Source organism: Aegilops tauschii, chromosome 3, assembly GCF_002575655.3.
Source record: "Aegilops tauschii subsp. strangulata cultivar AL8/78 chromosome 3, Aet v6.0, whole genome shotgun sequence".
In the NCBI taxonomy this organism is placed as follows: domain Eukaryota; kingdom Viridiplantae; phylum Streptophyta; class Magnoliopsida; order Poales; family Poaceae; genus Aegilops; species Aegilops tauschii.
In genome coordinates this window covers 608,578,563-608,594,494 of record NC_053037.3, presented here as the reverse complement: position 1 = coordinate 608,594,494, position 15,932 = coordinate 608,578,563, and positions in this window count along the sequence as shown.

Sequence of the window (15,932 nt, the reverse complement as noted above, 5' to 3'; positions counted from 1 at the left end):
TTTGAGCTTAAATTGCCCCCTGCAAAATTTAAGAAAATGACCAAAAAAGAAGAAACAAAATGAAGTTTATGGAGGCCACATTATGGTGATCCTGTGTTTGCGCACAACATGTATGGCCACTATATGCATATGGAGTACGCTCCATATCATCTATGGCGACACTGCTACAGTTGCTCTAATATCTGGATTATATTATTTAACAAAAATGAGTAGTACAAAGAAAATATCCACGTGTAAGATAGCTGTCCATAATGTGCCCGTGGGGACTTGGAAATACATCTAATTCCGCAAGGAAATCCTTCCGAACTGAATGCGTCATCGCTTGCTAGGTCGTCGGAGGAGAGCATGAGGCCAAGAAGAACAATGGTGTGCCACCAACACCAACCTAGAAAGAGAAACTCCTCATTATTGTCTTGGTAGGCATCCAACCAATGTTAAGGCTGGCTACCGTCACCGTTGGAAACCGACGACCCAGCAGTGATCACTCGCGTGTGGGAATTACATGTTCACAAGACAAGGCCAAGACCGCATGACGACAACAAAACTAACACCACCAAACACCGGTGGACATGCCCGACGATGAGACTGACCCATCGGCTCCTCAATAATGTCGAGATACCATCGAGATGGGGTTGATGCCCGGGCACAACCCTTATTCGACGCAACACCGCCACCATACCCTAAACAATGACCCAGTAGTGATCACTCACATGTGGGAATTACATGCACACAAGACAAGGCCAAGACCGCCTGCCGACAACAAAACGAACACGACCCATGGCTAGTGAACATGCCCGACGATGACACTGATAAACCGGCTCCTCAACGATGTCGACATACCATCAAGATGGGGTTGAAGGTGGGGCACAACAATTATTCAACGCAACACCGCCACCAAACCTTAAACAATCACTAGTAGAAAAAATGCCATTTGTCCTGGTTCATAAGGCTCAACTGTCCCGGTTGTGGAACCCGGACTAAAGGGTCGTTACTAATGCCCTAGGCCTTTAGTGCCGGTTCTTATACCAACCGGGACAGATGGGCCTCCACGTGGCCGCTCCGGCGAGCCCAGGCAGGAGGGCCTTTGGTCCCGGTTGGTAGCACCAACCGGGACCAATAAGCTTCCACGCCTCAGCATTTCAGGGGCTGTTTTTTTTAAAGGAGGTGGTTTAGGGGTTTTGGGGGTTAATTTAGGTTGTTATAGGTAGGTAATAGAGAGATGTGTCCTCTCTTATCTCCGTGCTACTGCTATACTGCTATTTTTAAACATGACTTAGATTGAAGTGAGGCAACATGTGGTGCATGTCGAAAGTAATACTAATCCTAACTTGATCAAGTTTGGATTGTACTACTTTCGACATGCACCACATGCATGTTGGCTTCACTTCAATCCAATCCAATCCATGTTCATTTCACCCACAGATATATAATAACTCTTCATGCTCGCATCATGCATCATCATAATAACAAGTCCTACTAATCATCATCATACAACTTCTACTCGTTATTAATAACAAGTCATACGATCATTATCCTGATAGTCATCGAACCAACCCTACTTAATTGTTCTTAGCACATGATCATCAGTATTATGCAGGACCTAAATACCCTATTTAAGGTAAAATAGGATAAAACAATATAGACCCTGACTCCATTATGGAGAATGGAGATCATCCTGTCTCCAATTCTTGCGCGGCGCTTCCTTTTGCTTCCAAGAACCTCCTTACGACTGTCCATACATTTTTTCCATTCGCTGATTAGCATGTCTCCACTTATTTTAGAAATCCGGTATGGACAGTTGAGATTCGTAGGATGACCTGGATATATGTTCAAAACACGAAGGCTGCCATTCTGATACATCAAATGAGGCACACAATCCTCTGGGATTCTCTGTTGAAAACATAGTAATAACTTCATAGTTAGCAATGATGTACTAGTTTTAGAAGTATGCAAAAGATGCACGGATGTCGTAATAGTAAAAAATCTTACCAGGGTATCTCCATGGTAGTTACCGTAGTTCAACACGTGCACTAGTGGCACGTATTGACCATAATGTTGAGGAGTTTGATTGTAGATATTGTAATTCTCAAGATTAGTACAAAATCCGACCAGATGATTTTTCTCCTGATAAGTTAACTCGGAGCCATCGGTGTAGTGGGTTTTGTCTACCATGTTCCGCACATTGTTCGAACAATCAAAATAAGCTGTCAATGGAAATAAGCTGTCAACTATTTTGAAATAAACAATATAAATTATTTAATAATTAACTATGTTTGATAAACTCACATAGCGGTAGAACTGGAGGCGTATCAACAAGGACCCAAATGTCCATATTGTCTTGGTCGATGTCAGGATCACCAAGATCCATGGTGACAAGCATACCCTCATCAAAACCATATATCTTGCAAAATGCTTCCCAATTTTTGCAACCAAAATGGGTTACGCTCTCAGCATTATACAGATTTACTTCAAAATCCACATCATGATGGGTCCTTAGGTGAATTTTCTTTGTTTCAAAATTTTCATGGTCTTCAAAATCCATCCTCTCCAAGACATAGCATCTTGCATGGCATGGGATAAGCTTTACTCGAATTGTAAAAGATGAAAATTACACATTGAAATAGTTGAAGTCATGCTTAATTACGAAAAAACACTTGTCGCCGTTGCGTACTGTTTCAACATCGAAGGTCTCCTCGAGCTTAATACTGAAGCACCGATCATCGTCCAGGTGAGGCCTGTCGCACAAACCTCGATCGTTGTGGCACCAGCCGCACTCCCTTGGGAGACTTTCTGAAGGAAATATGCCCTAGAGGCAATAATAAAGTTATTATTTATGTCCTTATATCATGATAAATGTTTATTATTCATGCTAGAATTGTATTAACCGGAAACATAATACTTGTGTGAATACATAGACAAACAGAGTGTCACTAGTATGCCTCTACTTGACTAGCTCGTTGATCAAAGATGGTTATGTTTCCTAGCCATTGACATGAGTTGTCCTTTGATTAACGGGATCACATCATTAGGAGAATGATGTGATTGACTTGACCCATTTCGTTAGCTTAGCACTCGATCGTTTATTATGTTGCTATTGCTTTCTTCATGACTTATACATGTTCCAATGACTATGAGATTATGCAACTCCCGTTTACCTGAGGAACACTTTGTGTGCTACCAAACGTCACAACGTAACTGGGTGATTATAAAGGTGCTCTACAGGTGTCTCCGAAGGTACTTGTTGGGTTGGCGTATTTCGAGATTAGGATTTGTCACTCCGATTGTCGGAGAGGTATCTCTGGGCCCACTCGGTAATGCACATCACTATAAGCCTTGCAAGCATTGCAACTAATGAGTTAGTTGCGGGATGATGTATTACAGAACGAGTAAAGAGACTTGCCGGTAACGAGATTGAACTAGGTATTGAGATACCGACGATCGAATCTCGGGCAAGTAACATACCGATGACAAAGGGAACTGAAGGAAATATGCCCAATAATAAAGTATTATATATTTCCTTATATCATGATAAATGTTTATTATTCATGCTAGAATTGTATTAACCGGAAACATAATACATGTGTGAATACATAGACAAACAGAGTGTCACTAGTATGCCTCTACTTGACTAGCTCGTTAATCAAAGATGGTTATGTTTCCTAGCCATAGACATGAGTTGTCATTTGATTAACGGGATCACCTCATTAGGAGAATGACGCGATTGACTTGACCCATTCCGTTAGCTTAGCACTCGATCGTTTAGTATGTTGCTATTGCTTTCTTCATGACTTATACATGTTCCTATGACTATGAGATTATGCAACTCCCGTTTACCGGAGGAACACTTTGTGTGCTACCAAACGTCACAACGTAACTGGGTGATTATAAAGGTGCTCTACAGGTGTCTCCAAAGGTACTTGTTGGGTTGGCGTATTTCGAGATTAGGATTTGTCACTCCGAGTGTCGGAGAGGTATCTCTGGGCCCACTCAGTAATACACATCACTATAAGCCTTGCAAGCATTGTGACTAATGAGTTAGTTGCGGGATGATGTATTACGGAACGAGTAAAGAGACTTGCTGGTAACGAGATTGAACTAGGTATCGAGATACCGACGATCGAATCTCGGGCAAGTCACATACCGATGACAAAGGGAACAACGTATGTTGTTATGCGGTCTGACCGATAAAGATCTTCGTAGAATATGTGGGAACCAATATGAGCATCCAGGTTCCGCTATTGGTTATTGACCGGAGAGGTGTCTCGGTCATGTCTACATAGTTCTCGAACCCGTAGGGTCCGCACGCTTAACGTTACGATGACAGTTTTATTATGAGTTTATGTATGTTGATGTACCGAAGGAGTTCGGAGTCCCGGATGAGATCGGGGACATGACGAGGAGTCTTGAAATGGCCGAGACGTAAAGATCGATATATTGGACGATTATATTCGGACTTCGGAAAGGTTCCGAGTGATTCGGGTATTTTTCAGAGTACCGGAGAGTTACGGGAATTCGTATTGGGCCTTAATGGGCCATACGAGAAAGGAGAGAAAGGCCCCAAAGGGAGGCCGCACCCCTCCCCATGGACTAGTCCGAATTGGACTAGGGAGGGGGGGCGCCCCCTTCCTTCTTTCTCCTTCTCCCTTCCCTTTTCCTACTCCAACAAGGAAAGGAGGAGTCCTACTCCCGGTGGGAGTAGGACTCCCCCCTTGGCGCGCCTCTCCCCTTGGCCGGCCGCCTCCCCGTTGCTCCTTTATATACGGGGGCAGGGGGGCACCCCATAGACAGAACAATTGATCAACGATCTTTTAGCCGTGTGCGGTGCCCCCCTCCACCATATTACACCTCGATAATATCGTTGCCGAGCTTAGGCAAGCCCTGCATCGGTAGAACATCATCATTGTCACCACGCCGTCGTGCTGACGAAACTCTCCCTCAACACTCGGCTGGATCGGAGTTCGAGGGACGTCATCGAGCTGAACGTGTGCTGAACTCGGAGGTGCCGTGCGTTCGGTACTTGATCGGTCGGAGCGTGAAGACGTACGACTACATCAACCGCGTTGTGTTAACGCTTCCGCTTTCGGTCTACGAGGGTACGTGGACAACACTCTCCCCTCTCGTTGCTATGCATCACCATGATCTTGCGTGTGCGTAGGAATTTTTTTGAAATTACTACGTTCCCCAACAGTGGCATCCGAGCCCGGTTTTATGCGTTGATGCTATGCATGAGTAGAACACAAGTGAGTTGTGGGCGATATAAGTCATACTGCTTACCAGCATGTCATACTTTGGTTCAGCGGTATTGTGAGATGAAGCGGCCCGGACCGACATTACGCGTACGCTTACGCGAGACTGGTTTCACCGTTGGGAGCACTCGTTGCTTAAAGGTGACTGGCAGGTGTCTGTCTCTCTCACTTTAGTTGAACCGAGTGTGGCTACGCCCGGTCCTTGCGAAGGTTAAAACAACACCAACTTGACAAACTATCGTTGTGGTTTTGATGCGTAGGTAAGAACGGTTCTTGCTAAGCCCGTAGCAGCCACGTAAAACTTGCAACAACCAAGTAGAGGACGTCTAACTTGTTTTTGCAGGGCATGTTGTGATGTGATATGGTCAAGACATGATGCTATATTTTATTGTATGAGATGATCATGTTTTGTAACCGAGTTATCGGCAACTGGCAGGAGCCATATGGTTGTCGCTTTATTGTATGCAATGCAATCGCCATGTAATTGTTTTACTTTATCACTAAGCGGTAGCGATAGTCGTAAAAGCAATAAGTTGGCGAGACGACAACGATACTACGATGGAGATCAAGGTGTCGCGCCAGTGACGATGGTGATCATGATGGTGCTTCGGAGATGGAGATCACAAGCACAAGATGATGATGGCCATATCATATCACTTATATTGATTGCATGTGATGTTAATCTTTTATGCATCTTATCTTGCTTTGATTGACGGTAGCATTATAAGATGATCTCTCACTAAAATTTCAAGATAAAAGTGTTCTCCCTGAGTATGCACCGTTGCGAAAGTTCTTCGTGCTGAGAGACCACGTGATGATCGGGTGTGATAGGCTCTACGTTCAAATACAACGGGTGCAAAGCCGTTGCACACGCGGAATACTCAGGTTAAACTTGACGAGCCTAGCATATGCAGATATGGCCTCGGAACACGGAGACCGAAAGGTCGAGCGTGAATCATATAGTAGATATGATCAACATAGTGATGTTCACCATTGAAACTACTCCATCTCACGTGATGATCAGACATGGTTTAGTTGATTTGGATCACGTAATCACTTAGATGATTAGAGGGATGTCTATCAAAGTGGGAGTTCTTAAGTAATATGATTAATTGAACTTGAATTTATCATGAACTTTGTCCTGATAGTATTTTGCAAATTATGTTGTAGATCAATAGCTCGCGTTGTTGCTTCCCTGTGTTTATTTTTGATATGTTCCTAGAGAAAAATTATGTTGAAAGATGTTAGTAGCAAAGATGCGGATTGGATCCGTGATCTGAGGATTATCCTCATTGCTGCACAGAAAAATTATGTCCTTGATGCACTGCTAGGTGACAGACCTATTGCAGGAGCAGATGCAGACGTTATGAACGTTTGGCTAGCTCAATATGATGACTACTTGATAGTTTAGTGCACCATGCTTAACGGCTTAGAATCGGGACTTCAAAGACGTTTTGAACATCATGGACCATATGAGATGTTCCAGGAGTTGAAGTTAATATTTCAAGCAAATACCCGAGTTGAGAGATATGAAGTCTCCAACAAGTTCTATAGCTAAAAGATGGAGGAGAATAGCTCAAGCAGTGAGCATGTGCTCAGATTGTCTGGGTACTACAATCGCTTGAATCAAGTGGGAGTTCATCTTCCAGATAAAATAGTGATTGACATAATTCTCTAGTCACCATCACCAAGTTAGTAGAACTTCGTGATGAACTATAGTATGTAAGGGATGACGAAAATAATTCCCGAGCTCTTCGCGATGCTGAAATCGACGAAGGTAGAAATCAAGAAAGAGCATCAAGTGTTGATGGTTAACAAGACCACTAGTTTCAAGAAAAGGGCAAAGGGATAGAAGGGGAACTTCAAAAAGAACGGCAAGCAAGTTGCTACTCAAGTGAAGAAGCCCAAGTCTGTACCTAAGCCTGAGACTAAGTGCTTCTACTGCAAAGGGACTGGTCACTGGAAGCGGAACTACCCCAACTATTTGGTGGATAAGAAGGATGGCAAAGTAAACAAAGGTATATTGGATATACATGTTATTGATGTGTACTTTACTAGTGTTTATAGCAACCTCTCGGTATTTGATACTGGTTCAGTTGCTAAGAGTAGTAACTCGAAACGGGAGTTGCAGAATAAACAGAGACTAGTAAAAGGCGAGGTGACGATGTGTGTTGGAAGTAGTTCCAAGATTGATATGATCATCATCGCACACTCCCTATACTTTCGGGATTAGTGTTGAAACTAAATAAGTGTTATTTGGTGTTTGCGTTGAGCATGAATATGATTTGATCATGTTTATTGCAATACGGTTATTCATTTAAGTTATAGAACAATTGTTGTTCTGTTTACATGAATAAAAACCTTCTATGGTCATACACACCAACGAAAATGATTTGTTGGATCTCGATCGTAGTGATACACATATTCATAATATTGAAGCCAAAAGATGCAAAGTTAATAATGATAGTGCAACTTATTTGTGGCACTGCCGTTTGGGTCATATCGGTGTAAAGCGCATGAAGAAACTCCATACTGATGGACTTTTGGAATCACTTGATTATGAATCACTTGGTACTTGCGAACCGTGCCTCATGGGCAAGATGACCAAAACACCGTTCTCCGGAACTATGGAGAGAGCAACAGATTTGTTGGAAGTCATACATACAGATGTATGTGGTCCAATGAATATTGAGGCTCGTGGCGGATATCGTTATTTTCTCACCTTCACAGATGATTTGAGCAGATATGGGTATATCTACTTAATGAAACATAAGTCTGAAACATTTGAAAAGTTCATATAATTTCAGAGTGAAGTGGAAAATCATCGTAACAAGAAAAATAAAGTTTCTACGATCTGATCGTGGAGAAGAGTATTTGAGTTACGAGTTTGGCCTTCAGTTAAAACAATGTGAAATAGTTTCACTACTCACACCACCTGGAACACCACGGTGTAATGGTGTGTCCGAACATCATAACCGTACTTTATTAGATATGGTGCGATATATGATGTCTCTTACCGATCTACCACTATCGTTTTGGGGTTATGCATTAGAGACAGCTGCATTCACGTTAAATAGGGTACCATCTAAATCCGTTGAGACGACATCTTATGAACTGTGGTTTGGCAAGAAACCAAAGTTGTCGTTTCTTAAAGTTTGGGGTTGCGATGCTTATGTGAAAAAGTTTCATCCTGATAAGCTCAAACCCAAATCGGAGAAATGTGTCTTCATAGGATACCCAAAGGAAACAGTTGGGTACACCTTCTATCACAGATCCGAAGGCAAGACATTCGTTGCTAAGTATGGATCCTTTCTAGAGAAGGAGTTTCTCTTGAAAGAAGTGAGTGGGAGGAAAGTAGAACTTGATGAGGTAACTGTACATGCTCCCTTATTGGAAAGTAGATCATCATAGAAACCAGTTTCTGCGACACCTACACCAATTAGTGGGGAAGTTAATGATAATGATCATGAAACTTCAGATCAAGTTATTACTGAACCTCGTAGGTCAACCAGATTAAGATCCGCACCAGAGTGGTACGGTAATCCTGTTCTGGAGGTTATGTTACTAGACCATGACGAACCTACGAACTATGAAGAAGCGATGGTGAGCCCAGATTCCGCAAAATGGCTTGAGGCCATGAAATCTGAGATGAGATCCATGTATGAGAACAAAGTATGGACTTTGATTGACTTGCCCAATGATCGGCGAGCCATTGAGATTAAATGGATCTTCAAGAGGAAGACGGACGCTGATGGTAGTGTTACTATCTACAAAGCTAGAATTTTCGCAAAAAGGTTTTCGACAAGTTCAAGGTGTTGACTATGATGAGAGTTTCTCACTCGTATCTATGCTTAAATCTGTCTGAATCATATTAGCAATTGCCGCATTTTATGAAATATGGCAAATGGATAAACAAAACTGCATTCCTTCATGGATTTATTGAAGAAGAGTTGTATATGATGCAACCAGGAAGTTTTGTCAATCCTAAAAGTGCTAACAAAATATGCAAGTTCCAGCGATCCATCTATGGACTGGTGCAAGCATCTCGGAGTTGGAATATACGCTTTGATAAGTTGATCAAAGGATATGTTTTATACAGACTTGCGGTGAAGCGTGTATTTATAAGAAAGTGAGTGGGAGCACTACATCATTTCTGATAAGTATATGTGAATGAAATATTGTTGATCGGAAATAATGTAGAATTATTCTGCAAAGCATAAAGGAGTGTTTGAAAGGAGTTTTTCGAAGAAAGACCTCGGTGAAGCTGCTTACATATTGAGCATCAAGATCAAGACGCTTGGTAAGTTTTTTCAATGAGTACATACCTTAACAAGATTTTGAAGTGGTTCAAAATGGAACAGTCAAAGAAAGAGTTTCTTGCCTGTGTTACATGGTGTGAAATGAGTAAGACTCAAAGCCCGACCACGGCAGAAGATAGAAAAAGAATGAAAGTCATTCCCTATGCCTCGGCCATAGGTTCTATAAAGTATGCCATGCTGTGTACCAGATCTATTGTATACCCTACACTGATTTTGGCAAGGGAGTACAATAGTGATCTAGGAGTAGATCACTGGACAGCGGTCAAAATTATCCTTAGTGGAATAAGGATATGTTTCTCGATTATGGAAGTGACAAAAGGTTCGTCGTAAAGGGTTACGTCGATGCATGTTTTGACACTAATCTAGATGACTCTAAGTCTCAGTCTAGATACATATTGAAAGTGGGAGCAATTAGCTAGAGTAGCTCCATGCAGAGCATTGTAGAGATAGAAATTTGCAAAATACTTACAGATCTGAATGTGACAGACCCGTTGACTAAAATTATCTCACAATCAAAACATGATCACACCTTAGTACTCTTTGGGTGTTAATCACATAGCGATGTGAACAAGATTATTGACTCCAGTAAACCCTTTGGGTGTTGGTCACATGACAATGTGAACTACGGGTGTTAATCACATGGTGATGTGAATTATTGATGTTAAATCACATGGCGATGTGAACTAGATTATTGACTCTAGTGCAAGTGGGAGACTGAAGGAAATATGCCCTAGAGGCAATAATAAAGTATTATCTATTTCCTTATATAATGATAAATGTTTATTATTCATGCTATAATTGTATTAACCGGAAACATAATACATGTGTGAATACATAGACAAACAGAGTGTCACTAGTATGCCTCTACTTGACTAGCTCGTTAATCAAAGATGGTTATGTTTCCTAGCCATAGACATGAGTTGTCATTTCATTAACGGGATCACCTCATTAGGAGAATGACGTGATTGACTTGACCCATTCCGTTAGCTTAGCACTCGATCGTTTAGTATGTTGCTATTGCTTTCTTCATGACTTATACATGTTCCTATGACTATGAGATTATGCAACTCCCGTTTACCGGAGGAACACTTTGTGTGCTACCAAACGTCACAACGTAACTGGCTGATTATAAAGGTGCTCTACAGGTGTCTCCAAAGGTACTTGTTGGGTTGGCGTATTTCGAGATTAGGATTTGTCACTCCGAGTGTCGGAGAGGTATCTCTGGGCCCATTCAGTAATACACATCACTATAAGCCTTGCAAGCATTGTGACTAATGAGTTAGTTGCGGGATGATGTATTACGGAACGAGTAAAGAGACTTGACGGTAACGAGATTGAACTAGGTATCGAGATACCGACGATCGAATCTCGGGCAAGTAACATACCGATGACAAAGGGAACAACGTATGTTGTTATGCGGTCTGACCGATAAAGATCTTCGTAGAATATGTGGGAACCAATATGAGCATCCAGGTTCCGCTATTGGTTATTGACCGGAGAGGTGTCTCGGTCATGTCTACATAGTTCTCGAACCCGTAGGGTCCGCACGCTTAACGTTACGATGACAGTTTTATTATGAGTTTATGTATGTTGATGTACCGAAGGAGTTCGGAGTCCCGGATGAGATCGGGGACATGACGAGGAGTCTCGAAATGGCCGAGATGTAAAGATCGATATATTGGACGACTATATTCGGACTTCGGAAAGGTTCCAAGTGATTCGGGTATTTTTCAGAGTACCGGAGAGTTACGGGAATTCGTATTGGGCCTTAATGGGCCATACGGGAAAGGAGAGAAATGCCCCAAAGGGAGGCCGCACCCCTCCCCATGGACTAGTCCGAATTGGACTAGGGAGGGGGGGGGGGGCGCCCCCTTCCTTCTTTCTCCTTCTCCCTTCCCTTTTTCTACTCCAACAAGGAAAGGAGGAGTCCTACTCCCGGTGGGAGTAGGACTCCCCCCTTGGCGCGCCTCTCCCCTTGGCCGGCCGCCTCCCCCTTGCTCCTTTATATACGGGAGCAGGGGGGCACCCCATAGACAGAACAATTGATCAACGATCTTTTAGCCGTGTGCGGTGCCCCCCTCCACCATATTACACCTTGATAATATCGTTGGGGAGCTTAGGCGAAGCCCTGCGTCGGTAGAACATCATCATTGTCACCACGCCGTCGTGCTGACGAAACTCTCCCTCAACACTCGGCTGGATCGGAGTTCGAGGGACGTCATCGAGCTGAACGTGTGCTGAACTCGGAGGTGCCGTGCGTTCGGTACTTGATCCATCGGATCGTGAAGACGTACGAGTACATCAACCGCGTTGTGTTAACGCTTCCGCTTTCGGTCTACAAGGGTACGTGGACAACACTCTCCCCTCTCGTTGCTATGCATCACCATGATCTTGCGTGTGCGTAGGAATTTTTTTGATATTACTACGTTCCCCAACAGGAAGAGAGGTGTCTCGGTCATGTCTACATAGTTCTCGAACCCATAGGGTCCGCACGCTTAACGTTCGTTGACGATATAGTACTATGAGTTATGTATGTTGGTGACCGAATGTTGTTCGGAGTTTTGGATGAGATCACGGATATGACGAGGAACTCCGGAATGGTCCGGAAGTAAAGATTGATATGAGGATAGTAGTGTTTGATCTCCGGAAAGGTTCCGGAATCCATCGGAAGGGGTTCCGGATGTTTCCCGAAATGTTTGGGCATGAGAACACTTTATCTGGGCCAAAGTGGAAAGCCCACGAGGTTTTTGGAAAGCACAAAAGGAAGTTTTGCGGAGTCCAGGGGCCAGACGCCAGGGTTCTTGGCGTCTGGGTCCAGACGCCGGGAACCCTGGCGTCTGGCCCTGGAGTCCGAGAAGGACTCTTGCCTTTCGGGTGAAACCGACTTTGTGGAGTCTTTTACTCCAAGTTTCGACCCCAAGGCTCAACATATAAATAGAGGGGTAAGGCTAGCACCCAAGACACATCAAGAAACACCAAGCCGTGTGCCGGCAACCCCGTCCCCTCTAGTTTATCCTCCATCATAGTTTTCGTAGTGCTTAGGCGAAGCCCTGCGGTGATTGTTCTTCACCAACACCGTCACCACGCCGTCGTGCTGCCGGAACTCATATACTACTTCGCCCCTCTTGCTGGATCGAGAAGGCGGGGACGTCATCGAGCTGAACGTGTGCAGAACTCGGAGGTGCCGTGCTTTCGGTACTTGGATCGGTCGGATCGTGAAGACGTACGACTACATCAACCGCGTTGATATAACGCTTCCGTTTACGGTCTACGAGGGTACGTAGACAACACTCTCCCCTCTCGTTGCTATGCATCACCATGATCTTGCGTGTGCGTAGGAAAATTTTGAAATTACTACATTCCCCAACAGTGGCATCCGAGCCAGGTTTTATGCGTAGATGTCATATGCACGAGTAGAACACAAGTGAGTTGTGGGCGATATAAGTCATACTACTTACCAGCATGTCATACCTTGGTTCGGCGGTATTGTTGGATGAAGCGGCCTGGACCGACATTACGCGTACGCTTACGCGAGACTGGTTCTACCGATGTGCTTTGCACACAGGTGGCTGGCGGGTGTCAGTTTCTCCAACTTTAGTTGAACGGAGTATGGCTACGCCCGGTCCTTGCGAAGGTTAAAACAGCACCAACTTGACAAACTATCGTTGTGGTTTTGATGCGTAGGTAAGAACGGTTCTTGCTAAGCCCGTAGCAGCCACGTAAAATTTGCAACAACAAAGTACAGGACGTCTAACTTGTTTTTGCAGGGCATGTTGTGATGTGATATGGTCAAGGCATGATGCTATATTTTATTGTATGAGATGATCATGTTTTGTAACCGAGTTATCGGCAACTGGCAGGAGCCATATGGTTGTCGCTTTATTGTATGCAATGCAATCGCCCTGTAATGCTTTACTTTATCACTAAGCGGTAGCGATAGTCGTAGAAGCATAAGATTGGCGAGACAACAACGATGCTACGATGGAGATCAAGGTGTCGCGCCGGTGACGATGGTAATTAGGACGGTGCTTCGAAGATGGAGATCACAAGCACAAGATGATGATGGCCATATCATATCACTTATATTGATTGCATGTGATGTTTATCTTTTATGCATCTTATCTTGCTTTGATTGATGGTAGCATTATAAGATGATCTCTCACTAAATTTCAAGATAAAAGTATTTTCCCTGAGTATGCACAGTTGCCAAAGTTCGTCGTGCCCAGACACCACGTGATGATCGGGTGTGATAAGCTCTACGTCCATCTACAACGGGTGCAAGCCAGTTTTACACACGCAGAATACTCAGGTTAAACTTGACGAGCCTAGCATATGCAGATATGGCCTCGGAACACTGAGACCGAAAGGTCGAGCGTGAATCATATAGTAGATATGATCAACATAGTGATGTTCACCATTGAAAGCTACTCCATTTCACGTGATGATCGGTTATGGTTTAGTTGATTTGGATCACGTGATCACTTAGAGGATTAGAGGGATGTCTATCTAAGTGGGAGTTCTTAAGTAATATGATTAATTGAACTTAAATTTATCATGAACTTAGTACCTGATAGTATCTTGCTTGTCTATGTTGATTGTAGATAGATGGCCCGTGCTGTTGTTCCGTTGAATTTTAATGCGTTCCTTGAGAAAGCAAAGTTGAAAGATGATGGTAGCAATTACACGGACTGGGTCCGTAACTTGAGGATTATCCTCATTGCTGCACAGAACAATTACGTCCTGGAAGCACCGCTAGGTGCCAAACCTGCTGCAGGAGCAACACCAGATGTTATGAACGTCTGGCAGAGCAAAGCTGATGACTACTCGATAGTTCAGTGTGCCATGCTTTACGGCTTAGAACCGGGTCTTCAACGACGTTTTGAACGTCATGGAGGATATGAGATGTTCCAGGAGTTGAAGTTAATATTTCAAGCAAATGCCCGGATTGAGAGATATGAAGTCTCCAATAAGTTCTACAGCTGTAAGATGGAGGAGAATAGTTCTGTCAGTGAGCATATACTCAAAATGTCTGGGTATAATAATCACTTGGTTCAACTGGGAGTTAATCTTCCGGATGATAGCGTCATTGACAGAATTCTTCAATCACTGCCACCAAGCTACAAGAGCTTCGTGATGAACTATAACATGCAAGGGATGGATAAGACGATTCCCGAGCTCTTCGCAGTGCTAAAAGCTGCGGAGGTAGAAATCAAGAAGGAGCATCAAGTGTTGATGGTTAATAAGACCACCAGTTTCAAGAAAAAGGGCAAAGGGAAGAAGAAGGGGAACTTCAAGAAGAACAACAAGCAAGTTGCTGCTCAAGAGAAGAAACCCAAGTCTGGACCTAAGCCTGAGACTGAGTGCTTCTACTGCAAGCAGACTGGTCACTAGAAGCGGAACTGCCCCAAGTATTTGGCGGATAAGAAGGATGGCAAGGTGAACAAAGGTATATGTGATATACATGTTATTGATATGTACCTTACCAGAGCTCGCAGTAGCACCTGGGTATTTGATACTGGTTCTGTTGCTAATATTTGCAACTCAAAACAGGGACTACGGATTAAGCGAACACTGGCCAAGGACGAGGTGACGATGCGCGTGGGAAACGGTTCCAAAGTCGATGTGATCGCCGTCGGCACGCTACCTCTACACCTACCTTCGGGATTAGTATTAGACCTAAATAATTGTTATTTGGTGCCAGCGTTGAGCATGAACATTATATCTGGATCTTGTTTGATGCGAGACGGTTATTCATTTAAATCAGAGAATAACGGTTGTTCTATTTATATGAGTAATATCTTTTATGGTCATGCACCCTTGAAGAGTGGTCTATTTTTGATGAATCTCGATAGTACTGATACACATATTCATAATGTTGAAACCAAAAGATGCAGAGTTGATAATGATAGTGCAACTTATTTGTGGCACTGCCGTTTGGGTCATATTGGTGTAAAGAGCAAGAAGAAACTCCATACTGATAGACTTTTGGAATCACTTGATTATGAATCACTTGGTACTTGCGAACCATGCCTCATGGGCAATATGACTAAAACGCCGTTCTCCGGAACTATGGAGCGAGCAACAGATTTGTTGGAAATCATACATACAGATGTATGTGGTCCGATGAATGTTGAGGCTCGCGGCGGATATCGTTATTTTCTCACCTTCACAGATGATTTAAGGAGATATGGGTATATCTACTTAATGAAACATAAGTCTGAAACATTTGAAAATTTCAAAGAATTTGAGAGTGAAGTTGAAAATCATCGTAACAAGAGAATAAAGTTTCTACGATCTGATCGTGGAGGAGAATATTTGAGTTACGAGTTTGGTCTACATTTGAAACAATGCGGAATAGTTTCGCAAC